General features: G+C 39.4%; 1 protein-coding gene across 1 annotated transcript in view; it reads right to left on the bottom strand.

Moving 5' to 3' along the window:
* The window catches only part of ARID1B (AT-rich interaction domain 1B), a 307,767-nt gene that overhangs the window by 183,092 nt on the left and 103,515 nt on the right, over positions 1 to 21,160 (bottom strand). Inside the window, 1 exon segment of the mRNA XM_032215107.1 lies at positions 17,784 to 17,825. The gene's annotated coding sequence lies outside the window, so the exon portion shown is untranslated.

Genomic DNA, 21,160 nt, shown 5'->3' with positions numbered 1-21,160 from the left:
CCAGGCTGGGAAGACTGAATCTGCAATATGCAAACAGCTTGGTGTGAAGAAATCAACTGTGGGAGCAATAATTAGAAAACGGAAGACATACAAAATCACTGATAATCTCCCTTGATCTGGGGGTTCACGCAAGATCTCACCCCGTGGGGTCAAATGATCGCAAGAATAGTGAGCAAAAATCCAGAACCACACGGGGGACCTAGTGTAAGGTGACCAGATGTCCCTATTTTGGCGGGACAGTCATGATTTCTAACGATTTGTCCCATGCTCCAGGGCATTTTTAAAAAGTGCCGATTTTCTGGCTTCATGTTGAAAGCCCAGTGGATTTGCTTAAGAAATCCTAACCGGGGCAAGACAAAAAACATTCTGTCTAACCTCTCTCTCTGTCTCAGTACTTTCATTGAAGATATTAAAACATTAAAGCAAGAAAACGGAACACCCCCCCCACCCTTTTACCTCCTTTTATAAGAAAAGATGACCCAGTACCATAGAGCTCCAGGAAATACTTTGGCTAGAGAAGTAGCGAGTGTTCCTTCTTGGATTTCCCGAGGGGAGGGGCACGGAGGTTGGAGGTCAGCTTGTGTGGGAAAAATGGTGACATATTTTTCTTTGAAAAATATTTCCCTGGGACTAATTTCACCATTTTAATTTGCTCAGTTCTTTGTATTAACAGCCACATCATTCTGGATTGACTTGGAGTGCCTGCTTGCTGGTAAATGAGCTGGGGTTTTTTCTTTTATTTTTTTAATGTATTTTAAAATAATATTTTATTTATTGTGCATAGGATTTTTTAAAATAGTTTTATTCTGTGTGGATTCTTTTTTTAAATTGTCTTAGACTATTTTAAAAAAAATTCTATCCAAAATACAAAATACCAGCTGCAGTTATTCACTTAAGAACTGTGGCAAGAAAGGTGGTACAGTGACCAAAGTTACAATGGCATTGAAAAAAGTGACTGATGACCATTTTTCACACTTAGTGACCATTGCAGCATCCTCATGGTCACGCGATCAAAATTTTGATGTTTGGCAACAGATTCGTATTTATGATGGTTTCAGTGTCCTGGGGTCATATAATTGCCTTTTGTGACCTTTTGACAAAGTCAAATGGGGAAACCAGATTCACTTATGTTACTAACTTATCAGCTGCAGTTATTCACTTAAGAACTATGGCAAGAAAGGTGGTATAGTGACCAAAGTTACAATGCCATTGAAAAAAGTGACTGATTTTTCACACAGCGACCATTTTCACACTCAGGGACGTGCAGTCACTAAAGGCAGGGGAGGCGGGACCTCACCAGTCTCGAGGGAAGGAAAGAATTTTGAAGATTTTTTTTTAAATAATTAAAGCCAGGGTAGTGGCTACAGATTCAAGTCATAGTGGCTTGCTGTTTGCTTAGTGTTAACTATAGGAGGAGGCCAGAGAACTCGGGGCCTCCTTTGCATAAGGAATTTTTCGCCTTTTAAAAGTTAAGAAAGGGTTAAAAAGCAAAAAATTTCCGTATGCAAAGGAGGCACTGATTCTCCCACATCCTGATCTGGTAATAGCGAATCATGCCTTATGAGCACGCTTATGTTGAGCACGCTTACGTTTGGCGGACAAGAGGAGAGTTGAGAGAGTTTCCACAGCTGGAAAAGGTATGTGGATCAGACGGAGGGAGGGGGAGGATTCAAATTTATTGTAATTTAATTTTTTTATTGTGAGGAATTTGTGTGTGTGTGTGTGCGTTTCTTTCTTCACAACGGTGGGGTTGGAGGAAGCGGGGGGCGAGGCAGCGGAGCGCGGAGGCGGCAGGGACGTTCTCGCTGCTGTGTCCCAACAGGCCAGGCATCTCGCGTTTATGTCCACCATAAATGCGAGACACCTGGCCTATTGGACACAGTGGTGGTGGGGGGAGAAATGAGCTTAATTAAGCTTAATGTCATTTTCCAACAACTGCGTGTAGCAACACTTTTGCTTCCTGAAATGGCGACCCTGCTGTATTGAAGGAGCGGAGAGGGCGCTCCGGCCGTGAGTAGAGCTGGTTGAGAAGCCGAGTGGGGGTGGGGTGTCTTTGGACGGAGGCGTTTGCTAGAGCGCTTTGAGACGAGAAGCAAAAGACGAGGCTGTCTTCTCGAGGCTCCCGGGCAACAAAAAGCCAAGCTAGCTCTTACTCACCTTCGGGAGATCCGTCTTTATAAATCAAGTTGCCTGAAAATGAAAGGGGCGCTTGACCTCATAAGGGTGCAAGCGGGCAACGCTTGGAAGGTTCCGTTTAGACTGGCCCTTTGCGCATGGCTGAGTTTACTCCTGACTAAAGTTCATTACATTCGGTGCCTACGAGCAACGGCGGAAGAGAGAGAGGCCTTATTATCCAACGCGCTTTAAACAAAGGCTTATGGCAGTTTTAGCCCATAGTGATGGAGAGGGAAGCTTTTGTCGCCAAAGAGCAGCTCCACAGTGTCCTCTTCAATCGGACGTGCACAAAGTGTTTGTGTTGCGCGGAGAAGGATAGACGTGTGTTTTGACTTAGTCGGAAGAGGGAAGAATGCAGAGCCCTCCCTCCGTAGTTTTGAACCTGGGAGGAACTGGATTGGGCAACCTGAGAGCTCTGCCTGACGCCCAAAGGGCTTTGCAGGAAGAAACGCGGCTTGAGGCGCAAGGATGGTCCTGGCTGTGGGGCGAAGAGGGGTGTGGGGTGAAGAGGGGTGTGGGGGGGGGTGTTCCAAGAGGCCCCCTCCCCTTTTGGCACTCTGCAAGCCAGACCCGCAGCGGCAAGAGGCTCCGGTCCGCTTCTATTGCCCTCCCTTCACTCCAGAGAAGCCGGCCGCGGGCGAGTTTCTGCAGCCCCGGTTCCATCTCCAAGCAGCCACGGGAGGAAACAGGCCAGCCCTGCTTCCCTCCCCGGACTCTCCAGCAGTGGAGGACCTGCATTCCGCTCCTCCTTCCAAGCCCCGAGTGGCCAGCCTTGGCTCCCGCCGCTTTCTTCCAGAGCTCTGGCAGGCCTGCCGAGGAGGAGACTGGACAAGGCTGGAGTGAGACCCGCGGAGGCAAAAGGATGGCCACTCGGGGCTTGGAAGAGGGAGCGGAATGCTGTCCTCCACTGCCGGAAAGTCCGGGGAGGGAAGTGGGGCTGGCCCGTTTCCTCCTGGGGCTGCTTGGTGAGGAAACCAGGGCTGCGGAGACTTGCCCGCGGCTGGGTTCTCTGGAGCAGAGGGGGGGTGATAGAAGCAGAGCGGAGCCTCTTGCTGCTGCGGGCCTGGCTTGCGGAGTGCCAAAAGGGGAGGGGGGCTCTTGGAACACCCCCCACCCCTCTTCGCCTTTCGCCTCCACGGCTCTCACTCCAGCCTGGGCAGGAACCGGTGCTCTTCTGCTGCGGGCAGGACGTACTCCTGTGGCCTGCGGCTCCAGCGCATGCAAGGTGAAAGTGTTTGCCCTGCGGGGCAGGCAAAAGCTGAAAGAAAGCACCCCACCGCTTCTTTCTGACATAGAGGCACCTCGCAGCTGGGTCGGACATAGCTGCGGGGCGCAGGACGCCTCTATTTCAGACATCGCTGCTGCGGGGGGGGGGGTGGCGGCAAAAGGCACTCTCTTTCTTTTTGCCTCACCAGCCAGAAGCTTCACCGCACGTCACTGTTCACACTTAGCCACCGTTGCAGCATCCTCATGGTCACGTGATCAAAATTTTGATGTTTGGCAAGTTACAATTTATATTTGTAAATTGAAGTTATGTTGAAATAAAAAATATTACAATACTATTTTTGTGTTGTATGAAAATTTTTGTTGCTCCGTATAAAATTTTTAATCAAGCCCCCCCCCCCCCCCCCCCCCCCCCCCGGTCAAAGGTGTCCCTCTTTACCAATCTGAAAATCTGGTCACCTTAACCTAGTGAATGACCTGCAGAGAGCTGGGACCAACATAACAAAGGCTACCATCAGTAACACCCTACGCCACCAGGGACTCAGATCCTGCAGTACCAAACATGTCCCCCTGCTTAAGCCAGTACATGTCCGGGTCCGTCTGAATTTTGCTAGAGAGCATTTGGATGATCCAGAAGAGGATTTGGAGAATGTCATATGGTCAGATGAAACCAAAGTAGAACTGTTTGGTAGAAACACCACTCGTCGTGTTTGGAGGAGAGAGAATGCTGAATTGCATCCAAAGAACACCATACCTACCGTGAAGCATGGGGGTGGCAACATCATGCTTTGGGGCTGTTTCTCTGCAAAGGGACCAGGACGACTGATCCGTGTACAGGAAAGAATGAATGGGGCCATGTATCGTGAGATTTTGAGTGCAAACCTCCTTCCCTCAGCAAGAGCATTGAAGATGAAACGTGGCTGGGTCTTTCAGCATTACAATGATCCCAAACACACCACCCGGGCAACGAAGGAGTGGCTTCATAAGAAGCATTTCAAAGTCCTGGAGTGGCCTAGCCAGTCTCCAGATTTCAACCCCATAGAAAATCTTTGGAGGGAGTTGAATGTCCATGTTGTCCAGCAACATCCCCAAAACATCACTGCTCTAGAGGAGATCTGCATGGAGGAATGGGCCAACATACCAGCAAAAGTGTGTGCCAACCTTGTGAAGACTTACAGAAAATGTTAGACCTCTGTCATTGCCAACAAAGGATATATAACAAAGTATTGAGATGAACTTTTGATATTGACCAAATACTTATTTTCCACCATAATTTGCAAAAGAATTCTTTCCAAATCAGACAATGTGATTGTCTGGATTTGTTTTCTCATTTTGTCTCTCATAGTTGAGGTCCCACTGTATGTATGTGTGTGTGTGTGTGTTTGTGTGTATGTATGTATATGTATTGTGTCACAACCCCTGGTATGCCCAAATATGGGAGGAAGCATACTGCTTCCTTTCTCTGTCTATCGGCTCGTCACAAGAGACCATCACGACAGAAAGCCATTATTTTTAAGCCATTATTTATTAGCACAAATGCAACACAAATGCAACAAAGACAACAGTAAAAATATTGGAATTATATTATTCCAGTATAGTACATCAAAGGTTAGTGAAAAACTGCAACTAGACTGCTGGTGAAGGGGGCTACCTGCACCAGCCATAATCACCTATGGTAACATTGCTTCTCAATTTCCCAGTGTCTCAAATTGAAATTTGAGAAGCAACATGAAAACCTCTATTTGTTTAGGACTGAACCACCTTCTCCCATACCTGCTTCTCAGGTAAAATCTAATCAGACCAGCCAATTGAGGATTTATTATGTATGCAAATTTGTGTATGCCTTTCTAATAGATCTTATTATAGTTGTCTTCTGTTACAGAGATAGTAAGTTGTTTACACACTTTAACATTTTTTTTGTTTTTAACATTTTCATTTTAAAAATATGCCTCTTACTGTGTTCTTATTCGGGGATTGCTTTTAATGATTTTTTTAAAAAATGCCTGTCTATCTTTGAAAGAAAGTGTTTGCTTTCATTCATGAACTACAAGCAACTGTAAGAAGTGAGCCAGAAATTGAGAAGGTGGTGAAATTTACTTATGCTTAGGTACCAAGCTACTGAATCAGAGATGAATGCATAGAAATACACATCAAACTAGAGAAATGTATTGCTTGGGCAAGATTCCTAGGCAGAAGGCTTTATATGGCTTTATAAGGGCTCAGTGGTCAAATGTGGTAGGCAAGGTCACTTCTGAAAATATTTCAGTGCTAGCAAGATACTCTAAATTCCCATTCTTAGACTCAGCAGTATACCAGCAGAAGGGCTCCTGGCAATTTCTGACACTGAACAGGACTGCTGATGATTCTCTGTTTCAGCAATTATTTTGCACACCGCTGAATATGAGGCTGTTGTTGCTGCTACAGAAGACAGCTTAAAAAAATTAAAATGTACATGAACAATGCAGCTGAGTAAAAATTACAACATATTGATGAATGCATTTTAATTCATCCCTTACAGAATATGTTCTGCAAATTTACTGCGTGTTAAACATAATTCCCCCCCCCAAAAAAATTGCTGAATTAGAAGAGGAGTGCCAAATTAAGACCCTAGAAACTACAGCTAGATTCAGATTACACAGAATACACTGAGAAAACAAAAATGGAAATAAATATGAATATGCTCACTTAGTCTTTCTATTGACCTCTTAGCCTTAGATTTATTTATATACTGTTCATATTCCAAAACTTCAGGTTGTTTCCAACATCAGTATCATAAAATCTGATAAAACATCCAAGAAACTAATCACAACACCTATCATAATTAACTCACGACTAATCACTACTGTTCCAGAGCATTGGGCCAAACAAAAAAGATTTGCCTTCGAGTCTGACCTTCTCGCCTCTCAGAGTCAGAAACCTAAGCATTCCTTCTCCTGATGACCTCACAGAGCAGGCCCAGGTTCTTGAAGAAGAAAGTTCCTAAAACAATCTGCAACATCACCACATAAGGCTTTATAGATTGCATGCACCACTTGGGATTGTATCCATGAATCTACTGGCTTTTGCCAACTTTAACTTCTATGAGGCCCAAGATACGCATATTCAATTTCCAAATTTTGTTATCTACTTCTTTTCCCCAAACTTACCTTCTCTGAACCTCTGCAAATCATACTTTCTTTGTTGTGAGCTGCTGCAGGGTGGGACATGTGAATCCAGCAGAACCTCAAAGCCACAGATCACCCCTTTAGGAGGAAGTACTGTATGTCCCTGCCTAAAGCAAATAACCAGAACAGAACTGGAGCTAATAGAGTTTACCTGAAAATATGATCTACTCCGAAATTAAGTCCTAGCTTGATTTTTACATGTGTGTTCACCTAAACCGGTAGTAAAAAATGCTTTAAAAAAGTTTTAAAAAATTCCAAAAGCAGGATTTCCTGCTTTGTAGTTAATATAAATTGTGCGGCACAGCTGATTGTTGGAACCCTTTAAAAACTTTTTTAAAGCATTTTTTTACTACTGGTTCGGGCAAATAGGTAGTAAAAAATGCTTTATAAAAGTAAAAACGAAAGTTCTGATGATCAGCTGTGCAACAGTGTCCACGCAATTTATATTCGCTAGAAAGCAGGAAGTCCTGCTTTCTAGCTAATCTAAATCAAGCGGCACAGCTGTTCCCCCCCTTGCTGTTTTACTTACCTTTGCAGACTCAGAAAAGGCTTCTTAGCACCTGTGGTGTGTATGTGCGCAAAGTGTGCGTTTGGCACGCATGTAAATTCACGAAGCAAATTCATAGAAAACTTTAGAGTACTTCACCCCTAGTCCAAAATAAGCCCTACCCCCCAAAATAAGCTCTAAATAAGATCCCATCCAAACCAGGGTGCCGCACGAGGTGCACAGGTAAAAATTAAGCTAGGGTGAGGATGGTGGTAGAGGAGCTGCCCTACTACTTACTTGCACACCCTGATACCAGCTTTGCCTTGTTGGCCCAATTCTTCTGCAACTGCTTGCTGCTACTCGTGCACATCACTCCCGGCCTCTGTTTCATTGTCAGACGCCTTTCTGGAATGCCGTCTGCAGCCAAGGTCGATCTGGAGCTCTGTTATCAGCTGCAGAGGCCCAGGGGTGATGCGCGCGAGCAGCGGGAAGTGGCTACAGAAGAAATGGGCCTGCAATGGGCTCCTGCTGGGTGGGGCTTGCCACTGCAAGGTGAGTCATTATAAGACACCCCCCCCTCCTCCCCCAAAATAAGACCTGGTGCTTTTTTTGTTGGGAAAAATATATAAGACCGAATTTTATTTTCAGGGAAACACTGTATGTTTCTGGATATTTTGCTAGGATTTCATGAGAGTTACTTTTGCCCCATCTACTTTTTAACATCCTGCCATTTTGGTGCGAAAATCCCCAAGCATCCTCACTAAGCCTTTAAGATCCATCAGGTGGCCTGGGGCCGACAGTCATAACTGATTCCCTGCATTTACAAATGTGGAGACTGCCCATGATCCAGAATGCTGATACACGGATGCCTATTGACCTGTTACCTTACTATCAGTACATGAATGCAGCTGCCATCTAAGAATAATAGAAACAAAGGAATATAATAAAAAATTACTATGACAATAAAATATTTAGATCAAATAGCTGCACATATTTCTTCATAAGTAAAGCAAAATGCATATTTGGCTTAGTATGCATATTTGAAAAAAAGTTATATCAAAAATGGCCTAGAAGCAAAGTCTACAAGACAGAATTTTAAAACATATGTGCAATTTACTGGTTGCAGCATCTTTTGTAAGGTGTCATCATCTGGAGTCCTATTAGGAAAAAACCTGCAAAGTTCCAATCCTTGCAGTAGGAATTGAAAAATTATCAATTGAAAAATTATATTGACCTCATTTATATCCCACCGCATTCTAATAACTCTTGGCAGGATACCAAGTGCAAGGTGAACTTAGAACAAGTGGCATGTAGGATCTAAAATATATTTTTAAACTTACTATGAATCGACAGGGGAGCCAAAAGCCTTTTTATATTTGCAGTCACTTTCTGAGCTTAAATAGCTTTTTAATTCGGAGAGAGCTGTACAAAACTGCCTACAGTACAAGCTTGAATAGGCACAAATGAATCCGAAGGTGTACAGCATTTTCCCTGAGCACAAGAAATAAGCACTTATCTAGGAAAGAGATCCACAATGAATCACTGCAGGGTAGAATCAAACACATCCTGAGAACATACAAGCTCTTTTTATTATTACTGTAAGAGCTGAAAAACACTTTATAGCTAAAGCTCTAAAAATGTTATTTTCAACCAACTAGTCTCTTTACTATCCACACTATCATACAGGTGAAACTTGAAAAATTAGAATATCGTGCAAAAGTTCATTTATTTCAGTAATGCAACTTAAAAGGTGAAGCTAATATATGAGATAGAGTCATTACATGCAAAGCAAGATAGTTCAAGCCGTGATTTGTCATAACTGTGATGATTATGGCTTACAGCTCATGAAAACCCCAAATATACAATCTCAGAAAATTAAAATATTACATGCAATCAATAAAACAAGGATTGTACATAGAACAATATCGGACCTCTGAAAAGTATAAGCATGCATATGTATTCAGTACTTGGTTTGGGCCCCTTTTGCAGCAATTACCGCCTCAATGCGGCGTGGCATGGAAGCTATCGGCCTGTGGCACTGCTGAGATGTTATGGAAGACCAAGATGCTCCAATAGTGGCCTTCAGCTCTTCTGCACTGTTCGGTCTCATGTTTCTCATCTTTCTCTTGGCAATGCCCCATAGATTCTCTATGAGGTTCAGGTCAGGAAAGTTTGCTGGCCAATCAAGCACACTAATCCCAAGGTCATTGAACCAGGTTTTAGTGCTTTTGGCAGTGTGGGCCGGTGCCTAATCCTGCTGGAAAATGAAGTCAGCATCCCCATAAAGCTTGTCTCTGGAAGGAAGCATGAAGTGCTCCAAAATCTCCTGGTAGACGGGCTGTGTTGACCCTGGACTTAATGAAGCACAGTGGACCAACACCAGCAGATGACATGGCTCCCCAAATCAACACAGACTATGGAAACTTCACACTGGACTTCAAGCATCTTGCAGTGTGTGCCTCTCCATTCTTCCTCCATACTCTGGGTCCTTGGTTTCCAAATGAGATGCAAAAGTTGCTCTCATCAGAAAAGAGGACTTTGGACCACTGAGCAACAGACCAGGTATGTTTTCTTTTAGCCCAGGTAGGACGCTTCTGACTTTGTTTGTTGTTCAGGAGAGGCTTGACAAGAGGAATATGACATTTGAAGCCCATGTCCAGGATCCGTCTGTGTGTGGTGGCTCTTGATGCACTGACTCCAGCCTCAGTCCACTCCTTGTGAAAGTCTCCAACATTTTTGAATGGCCTTTTCCTGACAATCCTCTCCAGGCTGCAGTCATCCCTACTGCTTGTGCACCTTTTTCTTCCACACTTTTCCCTTCCACATATTTCTATTAATGTGCTTTGATACAGCACTTTGGGAACATCCAACTTCTTTTGCAATTACCTTTTGAGGCTTTCTCTCCTTATGGAAGGTGTCAATGATGGTTTTCTGCACAACTGTCAGGTCATCAGTCCTTCCCATGATTGTGATTCCTACTGAACCAGACTGAGAGACCATTTAAAGGCTCAGGAACCCTTTGCAGGTGTTATGGCTTAATTAGCTGATTAGAGTGGGACACTTTGAGCCTAAAATATTGCACCTTTTCACAATATTCTAATTTTTTGAGATTGTGGATTTGGGGTTTTCATGAGCTGTAAGCCATAATCATCACAATTATGACAAATCACGGCTTGAACTATTTTGCTTTGCATGTAATGAGTCTATCTCATATATTAGTTTCACCTTTTAAATTGCATTACTGAAATAAATGAACTTTTGCATGATATTCTAATTTTTCGAATTTCACCTGTACATGGTAAGGGTCAAGGTTAGAAGGGAGCAGACTAAGGAAAAGATCAGCATTTATCAGGAAAAAAACCCTCTGAAATAATGAAAGTATAAATACAGTACCCTTTCAAAGCAGAAATTGAGCACTGATAACTTACAAAGAAATTTATTTGAAATAAAACATTGCTGACAATTTTAACATTTTGGCTAGATTTTTTTATTATAATACAGCAATAAATACTCTAATAAATTGTTTCTTGATACAGTAGGTTGAAAATTAAAACATTTATTAAATATTTTAATATTTATGTGTTATGCTTTTTATTGTGTTTAGGGATTTTTATAGGACATAAAAAGCATATAACCTTATGACCATTAACAGTATAAATGGCATGTACTTGATTCTTGAGCCCAAAAGATTTTGCACTAAAATAAATATGTTTTTTCTTAATTTGGAAAATTAAGATGACCTAAACTCTGAAAATGAGATTATTCAAAAGTGAGCTAGTTAATAAAAAAAAAAAAAAAAATCTTGCTCTTATTCTGTGTTTACCTAAGGTAGGATAGGAATCCTGTACCTATTTTACATAGAAGTTAAATTCAGTGGCATTTGCTCATTAGTAAGAAGAAATAGGGTTGCAAGAAAACTGCACTGTATCTACTGGTAAATGCACTTATTCTTAAAGAAGAATTTAAATTTTAATTTGGGCCACCTATGCTTTTGGGCCTAAGCCACTGTTTTTAGATTTTAGAGCCTTACTTATTTGGCCAGTAAAGACACATTTAACAAATGGAAGCTATTCTCTCATTAAGATGATGTATTAATGACATTTTTTATTTTTTTAATATTTATAAAGCAATCTTTTCTCCAAACCCAATCAATGGAATACAGGCTCTTTTGTGTTATTAAGTCTAAAGGAACAATATCTAACAAACTGTTTCCAAATCTTGCCTTTTTCAGATAAAATGATAAGTAATCAGCAATCTGTTTTCACACCTGTGTAATATTATTGAAGTCCGACAAGTTGCATGCCAGGTTATCGCAAAGCATAATTTAAGGACAAGCATACATTAAACACACTCATCAACAAATTAATAAAAGTAACACTTAAAACATCAATATGATAAAGGTTAATTAGATTTAATAAAATGACACTGCTCTTTCAAGATGTACATTATGTCTGTAGCCAGCAGATGGCAGAAGCAGAGGCTACTTTAACTGCTCCTTGCAGAAAAGAATGCTAACTTGCTTGAAAATATTGCATAGTAATAGATATTTGTTACACTTTAAAACTAAATACTCAGACATTAATTTCTTGAAATAAAGAACATAGAGCTGGTCACTTCCAATCCATTTAAGTCTCTGTTCTCCAATTAATTTTTTTTATTGAATGTGTTCCTGCGTGCCTTCAAGTTTGTGTTGGCTCCCTGCAGTTTTCTTGGCAAGATTTCAGAAGTGGTTTGCTATTGCCTAGTTTCTAAGACTGAGGGAGAATGACTGGTCCAAAGTCACCCAGCTGGCTTCATGCCAAAGGTAGGACTAGAACTACCAGTCTCCCAATTTGTCTCATGATGCCTCAACCAAACTATTTCTCTTATTATTACTGAATATTAACTCAAAAATATATGCTAGACTCTCATTTTGAAACTCAGGGAGGCCTAGAACAGTGGCCCGTCCCATTAACATGACCCTGTTAATACCTTTAAATAGGTTTCAATGACAACGGCAATCGTAGCAACGACCAAACCATAACAATAATGACTTTTCTTGTCCACCTATCGAGTCCTTCCCAAGGACCTAGATTGTCAGATATTGTTGTTTCATAATATTAGATATCCTCACAGGATGCAACTGTTCTAAGTAAAGTTGCTTTTTACAATAAGATGGTGGTGATTTTGTCAGTGCTGATGGTGTTCAGTGATGCAAATAAAGGTGATTTCCCCCTCCCAAGTCATCCTGAAATCTTCAATGCCGAGGATGTTCAGGGTAGAGTTGAATATGCACCTCTGCAATTACAGTTCAGCCCCCTTCCTGATCTCTCCCTTCTGTTATTTAGGGGCAACATCTCTCTTGGCATATGATAATACATTTTAAGTTAGACATTATGAAGGCAAGAGAAATAATTTGTGCTGATGTGGTTTGGCCTGTCATTGTATTGTATTGCCCACACAGATAAAAGGTATGATGAGTAATAAGTTGTTGTTGGAAGTTTCTTGAAGGAATTAATTGCTGAGATTTACATCTCAGACTGACACTGCTAATGGTAAGTAGGTGTTTCAGGTATGGGACATTGGGCTTAGAGAAGAGCAATTTTCCAGGCTGCAGATCTTGTTTAACTTAAAAATACCAATACAAAAGGCATAAAGATCATTTTACTGGTTTTTATATTACATTTTTCCTCTAGTAGGTGACTTTTGGAACTGTCTGACCTTGATACCTGATTTTCTTTATTCAGGTTAGCACCAAAGGTTTAAGAATGCCCAGTGTAAAATCTTGCAAGCATTTATTTATGTTCCAAGGAGTGAATAAAATATAGCTATATGACAAGGCTTACTTGTAGATCACAGAAGGCAGCTGGCAGCAGGCATGCATATATAACATTGAATAAGTTTCCAGGGCAGGATAGTTTTATCTAGTAAAACTGCTTCCCCAAAAGAAAACTAGCTGCACTGTGTGGGTCTGAAATGGTGAAGTATTGAGATGGATTCCTAGAAAGGGACCTCTTTCTTTTGAAGATATGCATCACATAATCATCTTAAGTTCAAAAGAGACACTTTGAGATAGACACTGAAGAAATGTTAATTCTTATCAGTCATAAAAATATAGCTGTATACCTATTGAATCTACATGGTAAATGCTATGAAATATTTATGTGAAATATGAACATACAGACTTACGCAGCAACTGTCATTTTAAGTCATACCCCATATGGCTATTTGAGAAATCAACACAGGAAATAGGTGGTTATAAGAATGAGAGATGATATAAAGTATATAGATGCAGTACATATAACCAGATACTGTATTTCTGCTATCTGAAGCCTGTATGGAGTACTGACTGAATTTGTGAAAATATATTTAAAAGATTTTTAATATTAATTAATTTGCAATAAGCACAACTTAATTCTTTATTTACAATCTATTTTTCTCTCTTCGATGGGTAAGGTCCTATTATCTGCTGTAGAAAGTTTATATTGCAAAGTATAATCATCTATATTATTTGAATTTTGTATCTTTATCTTAAAGGAAATTAGTCAGATTCTTCTGAAATAATTCTATAAGGTCAATGGAAGTTTTGTATAAATATAAAATATATAACTGTGATGCAGAAACTATATATATTTTATCCTATGGTTTTTAAAATCACACTAGCATATAAGGAGAGGGGCAGTTTGGAATAGTGGTCAAGACATCAAGGCAAAAACTGGGAGATGCGAGTTCTAGTTCCCCATCTTAGACACAAAGCCGGTTGGGTGATCTTGTGCCAATTACTTTCTCTCAGCCCTAGGATGGAGACAATGGCAAACCAGTTCTGAAAAAGCTTGCTACTATTTTTTTTTTCCAGACAGTGGCTGAGAATCGGACGTGATTGAACAGAAAAAGAAAAAAAAAGGTAAAAGGTATAGCTTGAGTCTATGGATTTGTTCATTCAGTTTTCTTATTAACAATATGAATATGTTTGCAATTACAAAATCCAGAATATAATAATGTTGATATTTTCTGGTGATGACACTTACTAAACAGTATGGCCCTGCATAGTGAAGACCAACTCATCAAAAATGGAGACAACTGCTTACAATTATTTTTACAGAAATTAGTGAAACATAGTGATGGTATCTCATTGAAATTGTGTGGTGAAAAAAATGGAAATATTTAGGATTTGCTTTGTTGCTTGGCTTCTTTAATCAAATACCAAAGTACTCAATATATATATATATATAAATTTTTAACTGTATAGAGTTACCTGTATATTACTATAGGTATATATTACTATACGTAATATATAGGTAACTCAGTTCATGTTATACAACAAAGTTTCTGTCACTCACACTGCCTCAAAATAAAGGATAAAATTTCCAATTAAGAACAAAAGAAAAACAACTGTAGAATATCATCGACTAAAATTAAAAAAGGGTTAATCCCCATTCTTAACTACAAAGAATGCATCCATGAAAATAATTTGTCATCTATTTAAAATAATATTTCGAGAAAACCTGGATGGAATTATTTTCAAGGACTGTTTCATTAGTTCTCCAAAAATATTTAACAGCAAATGAGACAGTTCATATGAACGTATTTGAAATTCAGCTAATATAATATTAATTCTTTCAAACTAAAAGTTATTAACATGGTGATTTAGGACTATTTGTGGAAAATTTAGTTTTTATAGTTTAGAAACAATTTTTTTTTTTACACAATACATATTGCCTATTCGATATGTTAAAGTGTATTTGTTTCCCACAACTAGGCCCCATTTCACTAAGAATTTCTTGGCTTATTCTGGATGAATCTTTTGTCTGTAGGGAGCTGGGCCAGTTCTACCAAGCAGCAAAATGAAACAAGCTGCTTAAGGAAACAGCACATAGGAGGTATGATGAAGGTAGCAGTTGAGGTCTGAATGGTACAAAAAGGCTTTAGCTGTATGAAAATTTGGTGTTAGGTTTGCAGTAGCAAAATGTCTTGAAGCACCATTAGTAGAAGATTAAAAAGAAAATCGTGAATAAAATGTGGTGGTATTGTTAATAAAATGTGATTGTTCAGGGATGAAAATAGAAAGCACAGGATGCAATAATATAGAAAGTATGTGCAATATCCAGTGAAGTTTTAAGTTAAGAAATAAGTTACTTGACACAACTGTTTCAAGAGTTTGACATTCTTCCTTTCCCTCAGTGCCAGACCAGAAAATAAAGAACATAAACTAAAAACAAATATTTTTTTAAAAAAGAAAATCAACAAATACTTCATGCTTGTTTGGTAATTATTGATGCAACAAGTTAAGAGCCAAGGTGGCGCAGTGGTTAAATGCAGCACTGCAGGCTACTGCTAGATCAGCAGGTCAGCAGTTCAAATCTCACCGGCTCAGGGTTGACTCAGCCTTCCATCCTTCCGAGGTGGGTAAAATGAGGACCCAGATTGTTGGGGGCAATATGCTGACTCTCTGTAAACCGCTTAGAGAGGCCTGAAAGGCCTATGAAGCGGTATATAAGTCTACTGCTATTGCTATTGCTATTGCTTTATAATCTCAGATTTGGAGGTCAATTACTCAAATGATTGTAGAAGATAAATTGCATTGAATTATTCAATTTTTATATCATAAGGAAGCAACAGTTTGATAGAAGCAGGGATGTCACACTCTCATGAAACATAATGAAATAAGCAGGTTCCAGAAACATTCCATAGGACTAAAAAGAAAACTAGGATTTATATTATTGTAACTGAAATCCTCTAATAAAATATATGCATTCAGACAGCAAAAGCAACATTTATTCCTGAAGTGGCTCTTTCATATGAAGACTGGTGAATTGCTTATTCATGAAAGCATTCTATGCATACTTCCTTTTAGAAAATATTTACTATGTGTTCTAGCTTAGTCATCTATAGTAGTAGTAAACCCAGAATGTGACATTGAAGCCACTTATGTTAATGCCAAACAGACATAGTTTGATGCAGTATGTCCTAAGTGCATTCAAAATGAAAGTGAAAATTTTACTTGGCAAATACCCAGCTTGTGCCACATACAAATTGATCCTAATATCTTTCCCAAAGTACAATTTTAACCTTAAAACAATAACACAGTCTTTTCCAAAATGGGTTAGACAATGAGAGCTATTGGCTACAATAATCTTCAATAATACTTCTGTTTACCCAGCTAGCATGAAGGATTATGGAGATGAGTTTGCAAAAGCTGACCCTCCAGGTTTATTAAATATTCAGTGAATGTTCTGTATGCCTGCTGCGTATTAAATACAAACTAGAAAATGCTACAGAATACCATATGTTAAACACTTCAAACAATTTTGGAGCAGCTCTATTTATTTTTAATAATTTATTTTAAATCAGTTTCCCAGATATCACAACACAATAAAACAGTAGTAAATCATAGTGTCATAAATATTTACTAACTAATAAAGTGGCAATTTTGATTCCCCTCCTCCCAGAGTTAACTATGCCCATAGTTTTTTTTTCCTTTTATCATGAATGTTGAGCTTTATTCTTTTCCTACCAATTGTTCTTACTTTGGTGATTACTCAATTTCTATACTTTTTTGAAGTATTATATCATATGGATATTTAACAACAGAAAATTCATGATATAAGATTAGGTTTTCAGATTTATACTCCTTTCCCACTATCCAATCTCTTTTCTCACTAGTCTATTTTATAGCCCCATGATGGCGAACCTGTGGCACATGTGCCACAGGTGGCACGCGGAGCCATTTGTTAGGGCATGCGAGACGTTGCCCTGTTAGTTCCAGTGCGTATGTGTGCGCTGGCCAGCTGACTTCGGCCTTCTTTTGAGGCAGCTTTTCATGCTCCGGAGGTTGAAGCCTCTGGAACGCAAAAAACCAGCCCTACGGGCAAACCTGAAGTTCAGGAACGGACTTCTGGTTTATCCTTAGGGCCGTTTTTCACCCTCCAGAGGCTTTAGGGAAGCCTTCTGAAGGCTCCGGAGATTGAAAATCGGCTCTATGGACAAACCAGAAGTCACCATTCCCAAACTTCCGGGTTCCCGTAGGTCCATTTTTCACCCTCCAGAGGCTTTAGGGAAGCTCTTGAAGCCTCCAGAGCGCCTGGGGGGCTGTTTTTGCCCTCCCCAGGCTCTTAGAAAGCCTCTGGAGCCTAGGGAGGGCAAAAAAACCATGCCAAAAGGAGGAGGGGTCATGCACATAGCATTAGGGGTGTGGCATACGACCGTCCTGCGCTCCTCCTGCTTTTGGCACAGGAGTCAAAAAAGGTTAACCATCACTGTTATAGCCTATATAAAATTTACCATTAAGGACCACCATTTAAAAAAATAGGATAGATAGCCTAATTTCATTACTGATACATAAAGTTAATATTTGTAAAAGTAAATCTAGAACCTTAAAAAGTTCTCTTCTCAGGAATTTAATACTAGGCATGTGAAAACTGCAAAAGTGCTCAGAAATCAACTTCTGGGTCTCAATACAGAGGCATGAGTCACATTACCAAACTACAAAACAAAATGTTATATTTAAAGTGATTAGCTTTAGTTTATAATATGTTCTCATATTCCAACCTGATCTTTCTTGCAAAGAAAATTTATTTAGAAAAAAAGTGGAACACAATATGAAATGTCACAATATGAAATAATCTCAAGTAAATATTACAAGATATGAATTAATGATATAAATTTCAGGAAAAAGTAAATGTTCTCATATAAAATTAAATCAGTTGTTTTAAACTTAAGAGTACCCACTAAAAGAAATTTCATCGTCTACAGACCTTGAGTCCAAATGAAGCATCCTCCGTGGCTAAAACTTCAACCTGAAATTATAAGGAGAAATAAAATTTCAAAAGTAGTCACTTAAAAGTGAACAGAGCCACAGAGTTTGTGAGGAAAATACAAGCTGGAACAGACTCAGTGTGACTTAAATCCATATATAAAAACAGCAGTGCTGATCTAAGCAGAAATTATAGTTAGCAAAATAATAAAAACACTTTTTTAGGGCTGGAGGAAGAGAGGAAGACTTAACAAATTGAGTTTTTATGCCCTAATAAAAAGTAGCCAAATAAAATGTGGCACAATATATAATATTTATGCAACAGTTTGTCCCCAGAAGGAAAATTGTACTCTTGTCTTGTATGGACTAGCATTAATATCAGAGATCAGTCATATTTATTAGTGAGGTGGTTATATTAAAGGGGGAGGAAGCTTCAAAACTGTACTTTTTTAAAAAAACTACAGAGTCCCTGATTTATGATGTTAATGGAGCGTGGTTGTAAGTCACTACATCCGTAAAGTAGGTCATCACCCAGTTTTACAAACTTGTTTTGCTTGGTTGTGATTAAGCAAGTCCTTCCCTGAGGAGATGGACTGTCTAGAAATACAAAATGTAAATAAATAAATAAATAAATAAATAACCAAAATCACCATGGTTGTTAAGTGAATCTCTAGTCATTAAGTGACCATCTTGGCCATTAAGCAAATGTATTGTCCGCTATGTGTTTTGCCAAAAATTGGAAATAAGCACCAGTTTTAACAAAAACATCATAAATTATGATCAAGTGACCACGGGACACTACAAACAGCCATAAATCATTTTGCCAAGTGCCCGAAATGTGGTCATGTGACTACAGGGGGAGGGGGAAAATCAGAACTCTTGAACCAAGTCATAAGTACACATTGGGTTGGATGCGTCCATCATAACTTTGAATGCTAGATAAGTGATCAATTATCAATTGCCTGGGATGTGCCAGCTTCATCCAATGATGGAGCTGCTCCAGCCTGCCTTTCCAGCCTGTCCTGCTACGCTCTTCCACAATCTGCCAGCTATCAATCATTGCACTAGCAGGACAAGATAGACTCCTCTGCCTATCCTACCTCATCCACTGTTTCAGTCCTGCTTCCTCTTTGCCCAGAGCTGGAATCTCAGGCTAGCAACACAGAGAGAAAACAGGAAGGTCAGTTGGGAGGATTGGTGGAATACAGCAGGAACAGGCAGAAGAGTGCAGGGCAGCCAAAAAAGCAGAGATGGGAGAAAATAGGCAAGTGGGAAGACTGAAGTGGAGGCAGTTTGCACAGGGGCAGGAGAAATTTGAGGTCCTAGCCTAACAACCGTGCAGTTCTGACCTGATGATCGCAATCTGGGCTGCCATCTCTAAGCACAGGATCTTTTGCTTAATGGCTGCTTTGCTTAGCAACAGGAATTACAATTGCAATTAGGGTTGTAGCCTGAGGACTACCTGTCCTCAATTCTCTGATACAATATTTCATCTCATGTCAAGAGCAATCTGGTAAAACATCAGCAAGTTCGATTTGTTAATAGGAAAGGATTTTGCTCTCCGTAATATATGCATACACTTTTTAGTTATATGTCATCACCCTTACCAAAGGATACATTTGTGAAAGAACATGGTAAAATAAACCCTGCTGGGCACTTTTGCAAAATGTAAAGACTGCAGGAATTGTTCTTAACAGATCACAACCTTGTTTGGAAGGAATCCCCCTCTAGTGGAAGCAGAGGAGTACTTCAAACAGTTTGGGAAAAGAGCTTATCATATGCCTAAGGAAAAAAAATCTCTTGGCATTACTCATCTGTTTTTTTACTGATCAAAGTAAATAATAGGTTCACTTATGAATTCAAGTAACCTACTCTTAAACAAAGGCCATTTGTAGTTGTGTGGATTCCACTGTATTGAAAACTTTTCCAGCTATTAATAATATAGTAGAAAGTGGAAGCCTTAAATTCATTCCCCCCCCCCTTAAATTTCTTAGGTGTTCATAGGGAAAAATTCCCAAACCCTCCACGCTTGCTATTATGATGTATTCCTGACAGTTGATTGTGCTGGATTTCTCATTAGTACTTCACAATGAAGAAAGCAGCAGGGCATACGGAACTTTTTAATTTGCCACATTTTGCTCAGTGTAGATTTTGAATAGTAAGCTAACATTTTAATTGATACGAAATTTGTACAAGAGCACTACAGCCTCTATTTACAAAAGCTCTATACAGGTAGTCATTGTCTTACATTCATTCGTATAATGATGTTTTAAGTTACAATGGCATTGACAAAAGTGACTTATGACCATTTTTCACACTTACAGCATCCTCGAGGTCATATTATCAAACTTCAGATGCTTTGCGACTGGCATGTATTTATGACAGTTGCAGTGTCCCGGACTCACATGGTCATTTTTGTGACAACCCTGTTACTTAATAACCATGTTACTAATTTAACAACTACAGTGATTCACTTAACAACTACATCAAGAAAGGTCACAAAATGGAGCAAAATTCACCAAATGACTATTGTTTAGCAACCGAAAATTTGGGCTCAATTGTAGTCCTAAGTTGAGGACTACCTTTACATTAAACATAAAAATTAGCAAGAGGTTACACCATTCAGTCAAAAAATGCCCCCAAAACAATTAAAACCAATAATAAATTAAGACGTTATCTGAGCAAAGTTACCAAAATCAATTCTAGCCATTGGGTTCACATATTTTTTGTACATGTGAACTTACAGAATATTGGCTCTTCCCATACATTCATGCACAAGGGGGAGGGGGAGTCCTGAAAAGACCACTTCATCCATGAATGGAAAGAAAGCCTTTGAGCTGTGTTTGGCAAAGTATAACTACTCATAATTTTCTCATTAATGCATGCAAAGAAATGGTCTGCTGCTTAACATTTATAATCCTAGTAACTGAAATTTTTGCTTCATTTTCTCTTTTACATACCGAAGTAGATTTGAGGGCAATGGTATATAATAGAAAAAGGTTACTGCTAGTAAAGAAGAACATATAGTGTATTATTGTGATTATCATATATTTCCCCCCAAAACTGCTTCACTTACAGATCTATTGAAAAGCAGAAATAACTCATACTAGAAAAACAAAAATTGGCCGGGGAGCAGTATTCAAAGCTATTTTACCAGTTACAATGTTTTCAAGACATAATTTTGCAAGAAAACACTTAACATGATGCCAGGACATTATGATGCATATGCGTATTTTGCATAGTGATAAATTCTTAAATTTCAGCTTGGCTTTCTCATTTGTATTTACTCCTCCAGATTTCAGTGGGAGTCTGTTAGTAAGAAATATGCCTGAAAACTAACCTCAAAACATGACCCAGTGCTAATAATAAGAAATAATA

Source organism: Thamnophis elegans, chromosome 4 (genome assembly GCF_009769535.1).
Source record: "Thamnophis elegans isolate rThaEle1 chromosome 4, rThaEle1.pri, whole genome shotgun sequence".
Classification (NCBI taxonomy): domain Eukaryota; kingdom Metazoa; phylum Chordata; class Lepidosauria; order Squamata; family Colubridae; genus Thamnophis; species Thamnophis elegans.
Note: the sequence above shows the minus strand (reverse complement) of the source record. Positions and strands in the feature narration are given on the sequence as shown.